Consider the following 15,292-nt stretch of genomic DNA (forward strand, 5'->3'; position numbering starts at 1 on the left):
GCAGTTGGTGCGCAGCAGTGAACAACTTATGTTACAAACTGACTACATCTCGACTCTCTGAAAACTGCTAGAATTTTCTTAATGACAGGGCTATCGCACGTCTATTTATTCTGTTCGTAACAGTCAGTAGTATTGTAAAAGATGCAAATTTTGAAAATCACAACGGAAAATTAACACGCAGAGATAAACTGTGGTCAGAGTAATTAGGTACATTATTTCCTGATGATTATGGATAGGTAGTTCGTGAAATAAACAGTTCAGAAGCGTGAAACATGATAATATACGGAAATTAACATTGCGAATTACATTTGATTAATTTATAAGGTAAATACAAATTGCGTCTTTTTCCTAACATAAATTGGAGTAAAAATTAAATATGCTTTCATTTAATAGTAGTCACATAGTTAAAAATGACTGCTAGGGCTGAAAATCGGTATATGTTCATCTTTCTAATGAAAGACTGCATAATTTCTCTTTAATTAGAAACGACGTTGCAAATATTTTACATTGCTGGTCTATTATACTTCAAAATTTGACGAAATAATGCATAAATGTGAACAGAATACAAAGCAGATATAAATTATAGCGAGCGTCTGTAGCCATCAAAGAATTTAGCTGTTTAGTGGCTTCAGTGTTAACAAGAATATTCCTACCAAATACAGAGTCTGGATATTAAGTATACTTGAATCTGATGTAGTCACGATCTTTCTATTTGGCTTCTTACCAGAACTTCCTTATTAACTGCTGCGTAATTCACACAGTAATTAGTATGAAATTGCAATATTCGAATGTTTGACAATATTTTTATGCGTATCTGAGGCTTAAATGGCTCTTTGAAGCGTATTCTGTAACTGTTTCCACATTTGCTACGTTTAGTACCCAAAAATCTCTTTTCTTCGCCGTTTTTTCAGCAACCGACCATGAACAAATGGTGCTTTTATAAGCCGTCGAAGGACCAAACTAGACTACACCTAACGCATAAGAACGAACCGCTTTACTCAATTTGCCTAATTTGCCTGGGCTGGAGGAATTGTGTAACGTTTAAAATTATCCTGTACTGTGTGATAGCTGCAGTATGCCCGTTCTTGAGACAGGTACACAAATGGTCGCTAGGCCAGTGGCTGTCCAAAAAACGCGTCCCCTTATCTTCGTGATCATTGGAACCAGAGTGATGGCACCGAGCGAGGTGGCGCAGTGGTTAGACACTGGACTCGCATTCGGGAGGACGACGGTCCAATCCCGCGTCCGGCCATCCTGATTTAGGTTTTCCGTGATTTCCCTAAATCGCTCCAGGCAAATGCCGGGATGGTTCCTTTCAAAGGGCACGGCCGACTTTCTTCCCCGTCCTTCCCTAATCCGATGAGACCGATGACTTCGCTGTCTGGTCTCCTTGCCCAAACCAACCAACCAACCAGAGTGATGGCGGCCTGAAGGATCGCATTTCGAACACAGATTTTTGGAACATATTAGTACCGTGCACAATAGTACTTATATAACTAAAAACTTGCAACTATGCCAACTAAACCCCAGGGTCGGACTTAGATGGCATACTCCCAGGAGTGAGCTGGCATAATCTCATGTGGATAGGAATAACTTGGTAGAATACAGAAATTTTCGAGAAAATATCTTTCATTTGATCTAAACTTGGGATAACTTCCTTTCCAGATGATAAATACTTCAAAACATAAATTTTTTATAAAAAAACAACACGTGGACAAAAATAAATTCAGCGTAAATGTATAAACAACATCTTAACTTCAGTGTATGAACAAACAGTAAATAATTCGAGAAAAATAAGTTCTGCTTATTGTTATAGGTAACTGTAGTTATTTAAGTAGAATTAGTCTAATGTTGTAAATCAACCACGGATGCTGGAGTTTGGCGCCCGGTTACTTGAGTAGATGATTTCATTTTTCCCACAATTTTACTTTGGTTGCACAAACGTGGATCATCTTCGTCTGGCCATCTCTGGTTTTTCCGCTGATTGACTGTAGTGGATACGCGAATCTCGTTGTCACTGGTTTCAACAATCTTGACAGGTTACTGACGGGCATGGTACTTCCGTGAAACAAAGCCGCTTAAATGTATTCAGGGTGATCAGTAGGCCCGTGATTTGTGGGGCATAACCTGTTGTTATATTCATTTCTGTGCCAACTGAACCTATACCGAAGTATGTATGCTATCCCTAAAACGATATCAAAAACGAAAAGAATGCCACACAATCGCCTACAACAGAAAGAAATGATTCTGATATATGGATGCAGCCATAGTTAACCACTCTTTAGAAAACCGCCGTCAGTAGCACCTCAGTCAGACCTACAGGGTCACCAGAACAGGAAAACTGATGATCAACCAGTTTACTCAACACCCAGGAAAACGATGGTTAAAAAATGGTTCAAATGGCTCTGAGCACTATGGGGCTTAACAGCTGTGGTCATCAGTCCCCTAGAACTTAGAACTACTTAAACCTAACTAACCTAAGGACATCACACACATCCATGCCCGAGGCAGGATTCGAGCCTGCGACCGTAGCAGTCGCGCGGTTCCGGACTGCGCGCCTAGAACCACGAGACCACCGTGGCCGGCGAAAACGATGGGACAGAGGTCCTTCTTTCGTGGCGTTTCCAAGCAGAATGAATTTACAGAGGATGGTGCGCCTTTATATACTCTCCCCAATAGCATGATAGTAGCGCTCTAGCTCCACGGTGGCAGGAAATATAAGATGTATGCCAACTAGCCCTTTTAGCACTCTATGTACCCCAAAAGCACCTACAAATTTGATCATGTATACCTTCTAATATACTGTATACGGACAGTAAGTGTAATTTTGGTATTTGCTATGCTTTGTGAAGTCGGAATTTCAATGCTCAGCAGAGCAATAATGGCTGCACACACTCACAAAATTTTGTAAGCCTTTGAAAGGACCAAAAAAGCACTCGCTTCTGATGCCAATGTCGCTAACTCACTTCAGTGAGAGCATTCGACTTGGAGGTAACATGGTTCGAATCCTGGTGGAGGAACAAATTTTCCTCACCATCGTTTGGCCGGAAAAGGGAGGAGAGGTGGTGGCTTATAGTTTCTGGTTGCCAGATTTTGTGCCTAAGTACTGGATAAAATTACAAGCATTCCAGGACCAACTATCACTCTCTCCCTTGTCTCTCAAGAAACCAAACATGAAACCATACTTACACACTCACACAAACACACACACATACACACACACACACACACACATACAGCTCATTCTTATTTCAATAATAATAACTGTATATGATAAAGATATATATATAGAGGTGCGTTTACACGAACAGTATTTTACAAAAATGATTGGCCTCAATAGCATTGCCGTCAACGTTGCTGCAATGTGGCTGTAATACACGGAAATTTTGCAGTGTAGCCGTCAGTATTGCTTAATAGTCGACGTATTTCCGAAGGGTTGTCATTGTTGTCCACCAAGGGTGGGTAATATTTCGTATTACAGGGCAGTGTTGTTACGAAGTCACTGCAAACAGATTAAGGAGACAACTACAAAAATATCACTACCACTCAAAATATCAACATTTTTATTTTGTAATCTCTGCCCACCTACTACCGTCTCGGTCTACACTGATAGTATTAATTGGTCTATGTTCCGTAGTTACAAAGAACACTGAGACTATTTAACAAAATTAAATAAAAATTAACAATATCACTGCTAGAACTGTTTGCACTTCTCTGGATGAATCTATTCAGTGTCACTGACTTCAATATAATTGTCTGATAAAATTCTAAACTTGTCAACTTCATCTATATCCTTCGCTGGCTAAAGATGAGCAGTGGTCATTCTTCGTTTCGACCACAGATTTGGTGGGCTGGAATGTAGTGTAGCATCCACCAGACCACTTGATGCACTGTGATACCACGAGAGTTCCACTCGTTGTGAACACAGACAGCTAGTTTCTCAACTTTGGTTTCATTCTGAATATCTTGCTGAAAATAACAATTTAAAAAGGAAATTAATTTTAAAAATACGCGTAATATTGAAAGTTTTTAAACTGAGATGTCTCATCTCACACTCTTATAATCTGCTGACAATAACGATTTTTACGTTACCTGAATACTCACTCACATTTTGGTCCGGTAAAGCACCGTACAAAAGCACACCGTCGTCAGATCAGTTTTGTCGAACCTGAAAAATATGTAATAGTCCTCTAATTAGGCCTGTTTTTGCAGACATTTAAAGCATGTCATAACATTTCCCTTCATATGCAGCGTCAAACTAAAATGATCTTAATAATTCATACGCAACGTACTACTATGAAAAGCTAAATGTACCTTGTGCCGATATTAGTCAGGTTCAGATTCCGAAGAAACAGCTCCTGGAAACACATCCAACGGCATTTCAGGTGGATTAACTCGTAGAAAAACATGTGTCAGTGTTGTTAAAGTATATGTAACTTCTCCATCTGTACGACACAAGACTGTTTTTGGGGTAATACAGATTACATCTGAATTCCTTTATATCCATGAATTAAGAAGTTGCGGCATCTCTCCCTAAATTCCCTTACAGGGGGATGAGCATAGCCAAAATATCCTTCGACTTCATTGCTTTCAGGAGTTTTACACCTAAATACATGTCCGTAACGTCCAAAAAATTGATCTCGTCAGCAGCCTCTACAGCATCCACAACAATTGTATCCATAGATTCTTCGTGAACACTGCTCCAACATTCGTTCCACAGCAGAGAGAAGTGAAAGCCCAACGAGTCTGCGCTGGATGCGGTATTTTATGTACTTTAAGCTGAAACTGAGCTAGCGGCCATTGCCGTTTGCAGCTTTGTTTTCAGTAATTACGTACATCTCTTTCAAGTGCCTTGCAATCATTATTAGCACACAAGTGAACTGATGACAAATGCAGATATAAATTCCTTTAGTCGACTCAATACTGAATTATGATTTCACTCCGTAGCATTTGCACCATCTGAGCCAAAACCAAAGATATTTTCTAATGGAATATTATGATGTATTAAGGGTTGAATGAGTTTGCCACACAAATAACCTTCAGTTGCCCCAATTACAGACTTTGTCATTATTTCAGTCAACGTTGTATGTTGTTTCACACGACGTGCTACGTACCAGACAGCACAGCTCCCAGGAAGCACATAGCCGAAATCCTTTGTTAGTTAAATATTTACTGCAATAGGCACACAGCACTAAAATGAACCTTACTGCACAACAAGATCCTAGCGAGGTTCGTGTATCGGAAGACATTCTTACATTCAACTGAACAATATTAACGTGAGCGTAGTTCATTGTTGGGCACATGCTTCGTAATCGCTTGACAGTTACCTAATAACGTATGCAGAGATGACTTTTTTTGCAACGGTTCATCGCTCAGAAAGCAAAAATGCCAAAATTATCATTTTTTCACCTGTAATCCTTTACTTAGGATCATACATCATACAGGACTTGAAATTGTGAAGTGCAACACCATATATCTCCGTCCCTGTCCTTAAATGCTTTCCTCTCGCTGTCAGTTTTGTTTTCCATTTTTCTCACCTACCGTGTTGCAGTTACATGTCTCAGTGAGTGAAAACTATAACGTTCCCAAGGAGGTAAAAATAGGGGAGTTCACGGCCGACTAAATATCATTAATCGGCTGTGAAGGGAGTTGTCATGAAGTCAAAAACTCGAAGCAGACGTCCACCATCTTGGTTGCCCCAAAACATCATATTCAAGTGTCCAGAACACAAAATCACAGAATTCTCTGCGTTCATGCATACAGTCAGACAAAATTTTCGAACACAAATACTGCAGCATTGAACACACTTCAGGTTCTATGTTGGAAAGTGTTTTGTCACTCACATAAAATATAGATTTCCCCAAAGATGGCAAATGAGTATTGAATGAAGAAATGGTAGCTGCCTCTAGTAACATGCTTCATTGGTTGAAATATTAGGAAGCGGAAGATCCTTGTAGTAATTCCTACCTACTGCTTTCTTAATCACAGATTTTCTGGACTTCAAACGGTCAGAACGTTTAATCTCGTAAACATATCTGCTTCCCCCTTATGTAGTTTATTTTAAGTCGATAGATGAGCCTGATTATTCAGAGTTTGCATCTGTGTAGCATCTTGCCCGTTGTTTGTCTGTAAACAGTGGGCTCTGAATTTGTCAATTTTAGGATACGCAAAACTTATCTTGTAGTTCGTCTCAAAAAGCAGCGGATATTGTTCACCTGACACAGAGTTTGGAGCCTTTTTTCTGAATGTGGCAGGTGTAACTTTCGAATATTAAGTGTGTCTGGTAATTACAACCGTTTGCTATCATGAACGCTACATATGGTTTGTGCCATCTCAGTGACTGTAGCCTGTATGTTGATGCACGATTTCTGTTTTAAGTTTGTTTGGGATAGTGCCACAAACTGCATCACGCCTCATGGGTAAACTTTCAAAAAAAAAGATGTGTAACCTACAGTTAACTGACGCACTGACAGTCTCATAAAACAAGATAAAACAAGCACTCAGTTATGCATGGATGTATACTTCCATGCCATTCTATTCTTTCACTCTTTGACATTTCAAGAGGTTTTCACTTTGTTAACAACCACAAGTCATGACAGCACATCTTGCTTATTTCTTCGCTCACTGCAAACATTTATGGACTAAAAAGAAAACGTAGGTAAGCCTTTCTCTCTCTCTCTCTCTCTCTCTCTCTCTCTCTCTCTCTCTCTCTCTCTCTCTCCCTCTCTCTGTATGCATCTGATTTGTAAGTTGAAAATGTGACGTGAAAGAATCAGTACCCAGCGAGGAAACGAGCATTCACTTTTCTTCTGGTTATTTGAAATGAATAAACAAAAAGACAGCTACATTTACGAGAGAAAATGCGTTGTATTAATGGATATAATACGCATTCAAAACAAGGAAACCGTCTGAAAATGGCTTCCTGACACTGCATTATTAGCATAAGCACTGTAATATTTACTATTTAAAAAAAATTGACGCGCCCACGCTAAGGAAATTACGAACAAAAGCAGTCAACGTTTTGGGGGCATCCAACATGGCGGAGTCGGCTTCTAAACAACGTACAACGCCATCTTATCGTGCTTTTACCTCTATGAAAGTCCTGGTTGAGTGGGACAGTTCGTGTGCATGCATACAATCACGTGTTTTCTTAGTTTTCAGTTTCTTGTGTACAGCGATGGGGAAGTGGAAAAACGAGAGAACTATTAATTTCATAAATCCGATTCATCTACAACCATACAAAGACCAGAATCTGAAAAGGGACAGCTGGCAAGCTGCTGCCGGTGACTCAGACTCAAGCTTGACGAAGCATAGAAAGATACTGAAGTCTTTGAACGTGTGTGAAGCCAGACATGGGGATTGCATACTTCCACCATTCTCCACACCTACAAATCCCTCATCTGCTCTATCCTCTGCTATGCCAGCATTGCCTGGATCTCCGCCCCCCCCCCCCCCCCCCCCTTTATAAGGCCTTCCAAATCCTCTAACTCCATGCTTCGTGCCTTGCCTTCTGTATCCACCTTCCTTCCCCCACACAACTCCTGTATGACCTCATCCCCTTCCCCCACCTCCTCCTTTTTCTCCAACACTATTGATCCCCTCACACCCTGGTTTCCTCCTTCCTCTCCACCCTCCACCAGTTGCCACGCCTCTAGCATTGTATCCTTCCCTCTTTTCACCTCCACACCCTCCATCTCCTTCATCAGGGCAATTTCCAGCAGTTCCCCCTCCTGGATGTTGAACTTCGCTGTGACATCTAGCCTTCCTACCAACTATAGCCTGGCCTTGTTACCCCCATCCTCACTAGGGCCCCCTTTTTCCTCGCCCCTCCTTCTCCCAGAGCGGATTTCTCTCCTTCCCCCTGAGTTCCTGCACCCCCTCCTCAGCTGTTTTACTCTCTCATCCCTTCCCTCCCCAGCCCTCCTTTGGCGTGCCCCCATCATCACCCTCCCTCTCCCCTCCTTCTCGCCTCCTTTTGTCTTCTCCCTTGTCTCCCTCCCCCTGGCAGATTCTCCTAGGTTTTTATTCATTATCACATATGCTGCGTTTGTGTTGTGTTCGGTGCCATTATACAGTGTCATCAAGTGATGTGGTTTTAATTCTGTGCTCGACCTGTATACAGTCCATGATTGTTCGTGTGCTTTTTATACTGTGGCCGACTTTTAACTTCTTTTTGCCTCCAGTGTTTTGCAAGTGCGCTACACATTGCCAGCTGTGTTCGTTTTAACTTTATGTCGACTTTTTAACTGTCCCCCAGTGCATGTAGTGTGTATTTTAACTCCCACCATTTCCATTTTCAGTGTTTTTATGGTCTCTTTTTTATCCCCCTTTTATGTAAGAGTTCCCTTTCTGTATTTGCAAAGCCATTTGGCTGAGGAGCGGTGGACTGTGCTGTTGCCAGCCCTCCCCTGTCCATGTGGGGCAGGGGAATGAAACCACAATAAAAAAAACCTGTGTGAAAATCAAGGCAAAAAAAGTTGCATAGGAAGAGTGGGAGGCCAGGTGGCTCCTCGCCGACATTGTTTGCATTTGATGCCATGAGTTTCATACTATATCGAGACGCGTCTGAGGCTGGAATTGATAGTGCAAACGATTGAATACTCTGGTGAACAAAAATAATATATTAATAAAAGTTGTATTCTGGTTCCAAACCTACCTTAATAAAATCCTTCTGTAATTCTACCAAAGCATTGTGTACTTCTGGTACCAAGAGGTTTATTAATGAATAGTGCTCCTTAACGATGTACACTAAACTTTTGTATGAATAACAAGCAACTAAAACTTGAAGGGTGATTGCCATTCAGATTGTAAGTGATATATACGTTCTCGTATTTGTGTCGGATTTTGGTAATTCTCTGTCCAATTGCTTGTACAAGAAATTCGAAATCTATTTCGACAGTCTGGTAAAATTCTGGGAAAAGTGTGTATCCAACATCATTTCACGAATTGAATTGTCTGAAACATTCCTCTTGCTTAAAAAGTAACGAACCCACGAAATCTGATTGCTCTTGTTCTTTCCTTGTGTGACGTGAAAGCAGAAGGCCTGCACTTACTTCCAGTAGCTCACATTCATCCACTTTGTGGCAGTAGTGTGGTCCCTTTGAAACATTGCTGGCCCGGAAATGTAAACCCACAAACTGTACCCTGTCGTCATACATGTGACTGGAATGATGCTGGACAACACTGTCGGGATATACAGGGTGATGATAATTAAAGTTAAACTTCAAAACCACTGTAGAAATAACAACACCATTGGTCAGAATGAAGTCAAATTGCTACAGAATATTATCGGAGAAGGGGGAAAACGTATGGCAGAAAAAAAAAGTTACGAAATGTAGCAATAGATAGCGCTGTAAGCATCATAATTTAAAAGTGGTTGACTACAAATCACAAATGAATCGTACAACAATGCCTAAAGTGCACGTTTGACATTAAACAAACTGTATGACTCAGTGTGCATGGATGTACAGATGTGACACTGTTATTTACGTAAGCCCATCCACCACGGCAAGGTCATACCACATCAGATGGGAAAAAACGGTTTTTAATTGCCCTGAGACCAAAAACCGCATAAAAAACATCACTCACATCGGTTTTTAATTGTTCTACGGCCAAAAGCCGCATAAAGAGCATCAATCACATCGGTTTTTAATTGCCCTGAGGCCAAAAACCGGATAAAAAGCGTCAATCAATATCAAATCGGATTATTAATTTCTGTGTGACTGGCGCAAAACATGTTCAGTATGCTGTCCACAATTTTCTGCAACAAGTTGAAACCGACAAAAAAGCATCCCCCATAACTGATCGAAGTGTTTCCGGGATCACGTCCAGAATGTGTTGCGCAATGCGTGCCTTCAATGCTGCTAAGTTTGCAGTCGGAACACTGAACACATCTTTCACCTACCCTATAACTAGAAGTCACACAGATTAATATCAGGTGACCGGGACGACCAGACTGTGCGGAAATGGCGGCTGATAATTCTAGCATTAGCGAAATGGCGCTTCAGCAGCTGCTTAACTAGATTTTCAATGTGCGGAAGTGCGCCATCTTGGATAAAAATAATCCCATCCACACATCCACGCTGCTGGAAAGCTGGAATGACGAGGTTGCGCTAAAGTCACTCATAGCGCTCACCAGTGATGGTACAGGTAAAAGGGCTGGAAGCGCCTGCCTCTTCGAAAAAATATGGCCCTATGATAAATGATGCCGTAAACCCATACCACGCAGTGACGTTTTCAGGATGAAGTGGTACTGATTGATTTGCGTGTGGATTTTCCGTTGCTGATATTCGACAATTCTGTGTATTGACGTATCCTGTCAGATTGAAGTGGACTTCGTCTGTCCACAAAATCTTCCACAACCAATCATTGTCCACTTCCAAGCGAGCAAGAAATTCTAAAGCAAAGATCTCTCTTTCTGGCAGGTCAACAGGAAGCAACTCGTGCACATGGGTAGTTTTGAATAGATAGCAAAGAATGATGTTTCGTAGGATTTTACGTACCGTGCTCACGGGTACGCCCAATGTTCGGGCAATTCTCCGTGCACTACACGTTTGCACACCACCACTCACCTCCTCCTGCATTGTTGTGACCACACCTTCTGCTAACGTCGAATCAAATTTTTTCCTCCCTCTACCAAGTTGCACACCAGAAGTACCTGTCTTATCGATTTCCGAATCATTTTCTCCAGACCCACGGCAATCATCGGACCAACGTCTTTTTTCAAACCTTTCAGCTTCCGGAATTTCTGGAGAGCGACCTGTGCACAGTCGTTATTCTTGTTATACAGTTTTGCAAGCATAGCGCGATCCTGCATTGAGACTGTCATGGCGAACGTCGCAGACGCGAAAAGAGGAAAAGCCGTGTACCCGGCGTGTTCACACCAATTTCAATGGGTCGTGCACATGACAGGTGTTTTCATTTGTGTATTCTTACACATACAGTGCTATCTATTGATCAATTTTCACACTATTTTTTTCCTCTACCATACGTTGTCCCCTTTCTCCCATAATATTCCGTTACAATTTGACGTCATTCTGACCAGTGGTGTTATTTCTACAGCAGTTTGAAAGTTTAGCTTTAATTACAATCACCTTCTATTGTCGGCGTTACACAATGCATACTGCCCGTATAAACGTACCTTAATAACCCTCACTCCTAGTACAGTGCATTACAAACAATTTTATTATGCTAACAGTTTTAATTCTGCACATAATAAATGTTGAAAGAAACTGGTGTATCGCGTCCAGAAGAAATTAGTGGTTAGATCATGACTGTAGACCAGTGTCAACGTTCCACCTTTCTATGTGCTTACCGGAAGACAGCACTCTAGTTGTCTGTATCAGACTGATCTGAATGTATTTCGATTGAAGTTAATGTATTTGAGGTAAGAATACAAATAAGGTACTACGTTCATAAATCAGCGTTGTGGGTAAAATCTTCGCAGGTATTGTTGAAAGGAAAGTGCGAGTATTAGTTGAGTACCAATTGGATGAAAATCAGTGTGGGTTTAGGCCTCTTAGAGGTTGTCAGGACCAGATCTTTAGCTTACGGCAAATAATGGAGAAGTGTTATGAGTGGAACAGGGAATTGTATCTATGCTTTATAGATCTAGAAAAGGCTTATGACCGGGTTCCTAGGAGGAAGTTATTGTCTTTTCTACAAGATTATGGAATAGGAGGCAAACTTTTGCAAGCAATTAAAGGTCTTTACATGGATAGTCAGGCAGCAGTTAGAGTTGACGGTAAATTGAGTTCATGGTTCAGAGTAGTTTCAGGGGTAAGACAAGGCTGCAACCTGTCTCCACTGTTGTTCATATTATATATGGATCATATGTTGAAAACAATAGACTGGCTGGGTGAGATTAACATATGTGAACACAAAATAAGCAGTCTTGCACATGCGGATGACTTAGTTGTGATGGCAGATTCGATTGAAAGTTTGAAAGTAATATTTCAGAGCTAGATCAGAAATGTAAGGACTATGGTATGAAGATTAGCATCTCCAAAACGAAAGTAATGTCAGTGGGAAATAAATATAAACGGATTGAGTGCCAAATAGGTGGAACAAAGTTAGAACAGGTGGACGGTTTCAAGTACTTAGGATGCATATTCTCACAGGATGGCAACATAGTGAAAGAACTGGAAGCGAAGTGTAGCAAAGCTAATGCAGTGAGCGCTCAGCTACGACCTACTCTCTTCTGCAAGAAGGAAGTCAGTACCAAGACTAAGTTATCTGTGCAGCGTTCAATCTTTCGACCAACTTTGTTGTATGGGAGCGAAAGCTGGGTGGATTCAGGTTACCTTATCAACAAGGTTGAGGTTACGGATATGAAAGTAGCTAGGATGATTGCAGGTACTAGTAGATGGGAACAATGGCAGGAGGGTGTCCACAATGAGGAAATCAAAGAAAAACTGGGAATGAACTCTATAGATGTAGCAGTCAGGGCGAAAAGGCTTAGATGGTGGGGTCATGTTACACGCATGAGAGAAGCAAGGTTACCCAAGAGACTCATGGATTCAGCAGTAGAGGGTAGGAGGAGTCGGGGCAGACCAAGGAGAAGGTACCTGGATTCGGTTAAGAATGATTTTGAAGTAATAGGCTTAACATCAGAAGAGGTACCAATGTTGGCACTGAATAGGGGATCATGGAGGAACTTTATAAGGGGGGCTATGCTCCAGACTGAACGCTGAAAGGCATAATCACTCTTAAATGATGATGATAATGATGATGATGATGTTCATAATTTCACCGTCAGAATAGACAGTTAATGTGAGATACCTGTTCTCAGTTGCATCTTATCATATTGTCCTCATCTCTATGACGTCCTCACTACGCTGCAAGCGATCAAATCTAGCCCAGTGATGACGTCATAGACATTCTAGCTGACTGTGGAGATCCCGGCAAACATGCAAGTATCATTCGGTAAGTTGCGTCCATTTCCTAGGCTGAGGACAACATCAGTATACTAATCAGCTACAGAGCTTTGGCAGTGAAGACGTACACCGTCTTACCACCAAAAGTAAAGTTCTATGGATTCTTTCATAGATGTGAATAAGCTACAGTTATTTATTTAAATCAGAATTCCAGTTACATTTGCTTCAGTAAAACAATATGATGCAAAATTTTGCACTTGCAGTATGAAACAACTTTTATGCTTGTCACATGTTGTAGTTGGTAACGAAGATACGTTTCAGTATTTGCTTTTGGCCTGGTAGTCATGAAATGGACTGAAAGAAGAACTAATGTGTTCGTCATTCAGCAGCTCAGTTTCTCCAGGCGCCTTTCTTCTCGTATCAACCAAAGAGTTTTCCAGTTCTCCGACCATATTGTGAGAAGAGACGGAGAATATCTAGAGAAAAATAATCATAGAAGGAAAGATCCAGAACACGAGAGGGAGAACTACGAGTAGACGCATAAATGAAATGAAGTAGACCTCTACTTTGCCTGTTGAGCAGGCTCTAAGAGAACCTGATAACCGTCCGGGAGGGAGACGCTTGGTTCACGCAGGCACGACGGTCAACAGTGAACACGACTTGTGATGATGTCTTTACATGAAGTGGCCTGAAGCAACTTTTGCTAGTCCGGTCAAGTATCGTTTTTCCCACAGCCAGTTACACATGAATGATCTCTGTAGATAACTCGACCCGTTTCCAACTTAGTATGCAAAATGTTTGTTTCTCTTGAATTAAATATAGGAGGTAAATAACATCTTGCTCAATCTTAATATTTCTTCTTCTTCTTCTGCTTCTTCTTCTTCTTCTTCTCTATACGAAAACTCACTCCGTTGAGATTAGATTAAGATTATACGACTTTTTAAAAACAAGGCAGAACTAGACAAACCAGCACGTTTCAAGAAGTGTTGTGCTTTTACAGGAGAGCAAAAAACGATCGTAGAAGAAGAAATCCGGTAGTTAGTACAACATTTCCAAAACCGATAATGCAGTTTTTACATGGCCATTCAGAAACGGCACCGGGAAACCAATTTACGAAAACAGCTTTTGGGAGCACCCTGCAATTGTACTTCAGTCCTCAGTGTCTTGTGGCACAGAGTGATGTGGGAGTTCACCTATATGCGGCAAGAAGATATATAAGATCGTCTTGAAATTCCTAGACGACTAGGCAATGTTCGAAACCATCAAAATATTTTTATTCTCCCATGAAATTTATTATTAACACGGTGACTTATTTGCACATCGACAACATCGTGTTTGAATAAGATGCCGCGAGAAATGGTAATCTTTATTGCGTCGCACAAATCCGCCTTTGTTTCTCAAAGAAATACATTGCAGACTTCTTAAAGTACGTAAATGCCTTGAGATTTCTAGACAATTAGGCAATGTTCATGAGCTTCAAGTATTTTTTTCTTGCTTGAAATTTATCGTTAATACCGTAACTTATTTGCAGATCGACAATGTCAAGTCTAAATAAGATGCTACGAGAAATAATAAGGTTTATTTGTTGCACCATGGAGGTAAAAAAAGAAAGGAAGTGTCATTACGTCACAATCTTGAAGCCGATGCCCACCATCTTCACTAGCTCAAAACATTAGGTTCACTTCATTCATACCTCCATAGTTCACCCTGTGATGTCATTCACAGTTTCGACGCTGTTGGGTGCTTTGATTGTGTGGAGACGTAGTTGTTTCATCAAAAATGGCAGCTTCCGTTGTTTACGGGTGTACTTATCGATCTGATCGTAATCTAAAGTTTAAAGGAATTACATTTCATTCGGAGGTGGAGTCGTCCAAGCAGTATTTTCGTTTGTGTACATAAATTATGGCTGCTCTCTTTACTGTTTTTGTATTGGATTTACTATTGTTATTTGATTTATTAGATTTAGCTTGCTTTATTGAGTGACCGTTCTTTCTCTTCTTTCCTGTGTTTTTCATTGTTGCAAATCGCAGACGCTCCGACATCCGAAACGCACTGTGTCAACGCTCTCGTCACCGCACTACACACAACCACGTAACTGCTCTGATTGTTGGGGCAGCATCTCATGCTCTAAATTCCTCTCGCCGATAATAATTATTCATTGTTTGCATTTCCTCCCTCTTTCATAAAGATTGTGGCTAGAATAGCCGGAAAGCGATCATGTGTGTGCGAGTTTTGTGCTTATGATTGTATGGGTGCATATGTGTGCCACTCTGAAGAAGGTTTTGGCTGAGTGAGCATTCTTTTCGGCGTGCCAGCTTGCTGCTCGGCGTATGAATATCAGTGTATCCATTTCACAGTATAGTTATTCCACAATGAAGTTTTTTGTAAGTAATCCACTGCACTTCAGCAGGAAGAAT

Source organism: Schistocerca piceifrons, chromosome 3 (genome assembly GCF_021461385.2).
Source record: "Schistocerca piceifrons isolate TAMUIC-IGC-003096 chromosome 3, iqSchPice1.1, whole genome shotgun sequence".
Lineage (NCBI taxonomy): Eukaryota > Metazoa > Arthropoda > Insecta > Orthoptera > Acrididae > Schistocerca > Schistocerca piceifrons.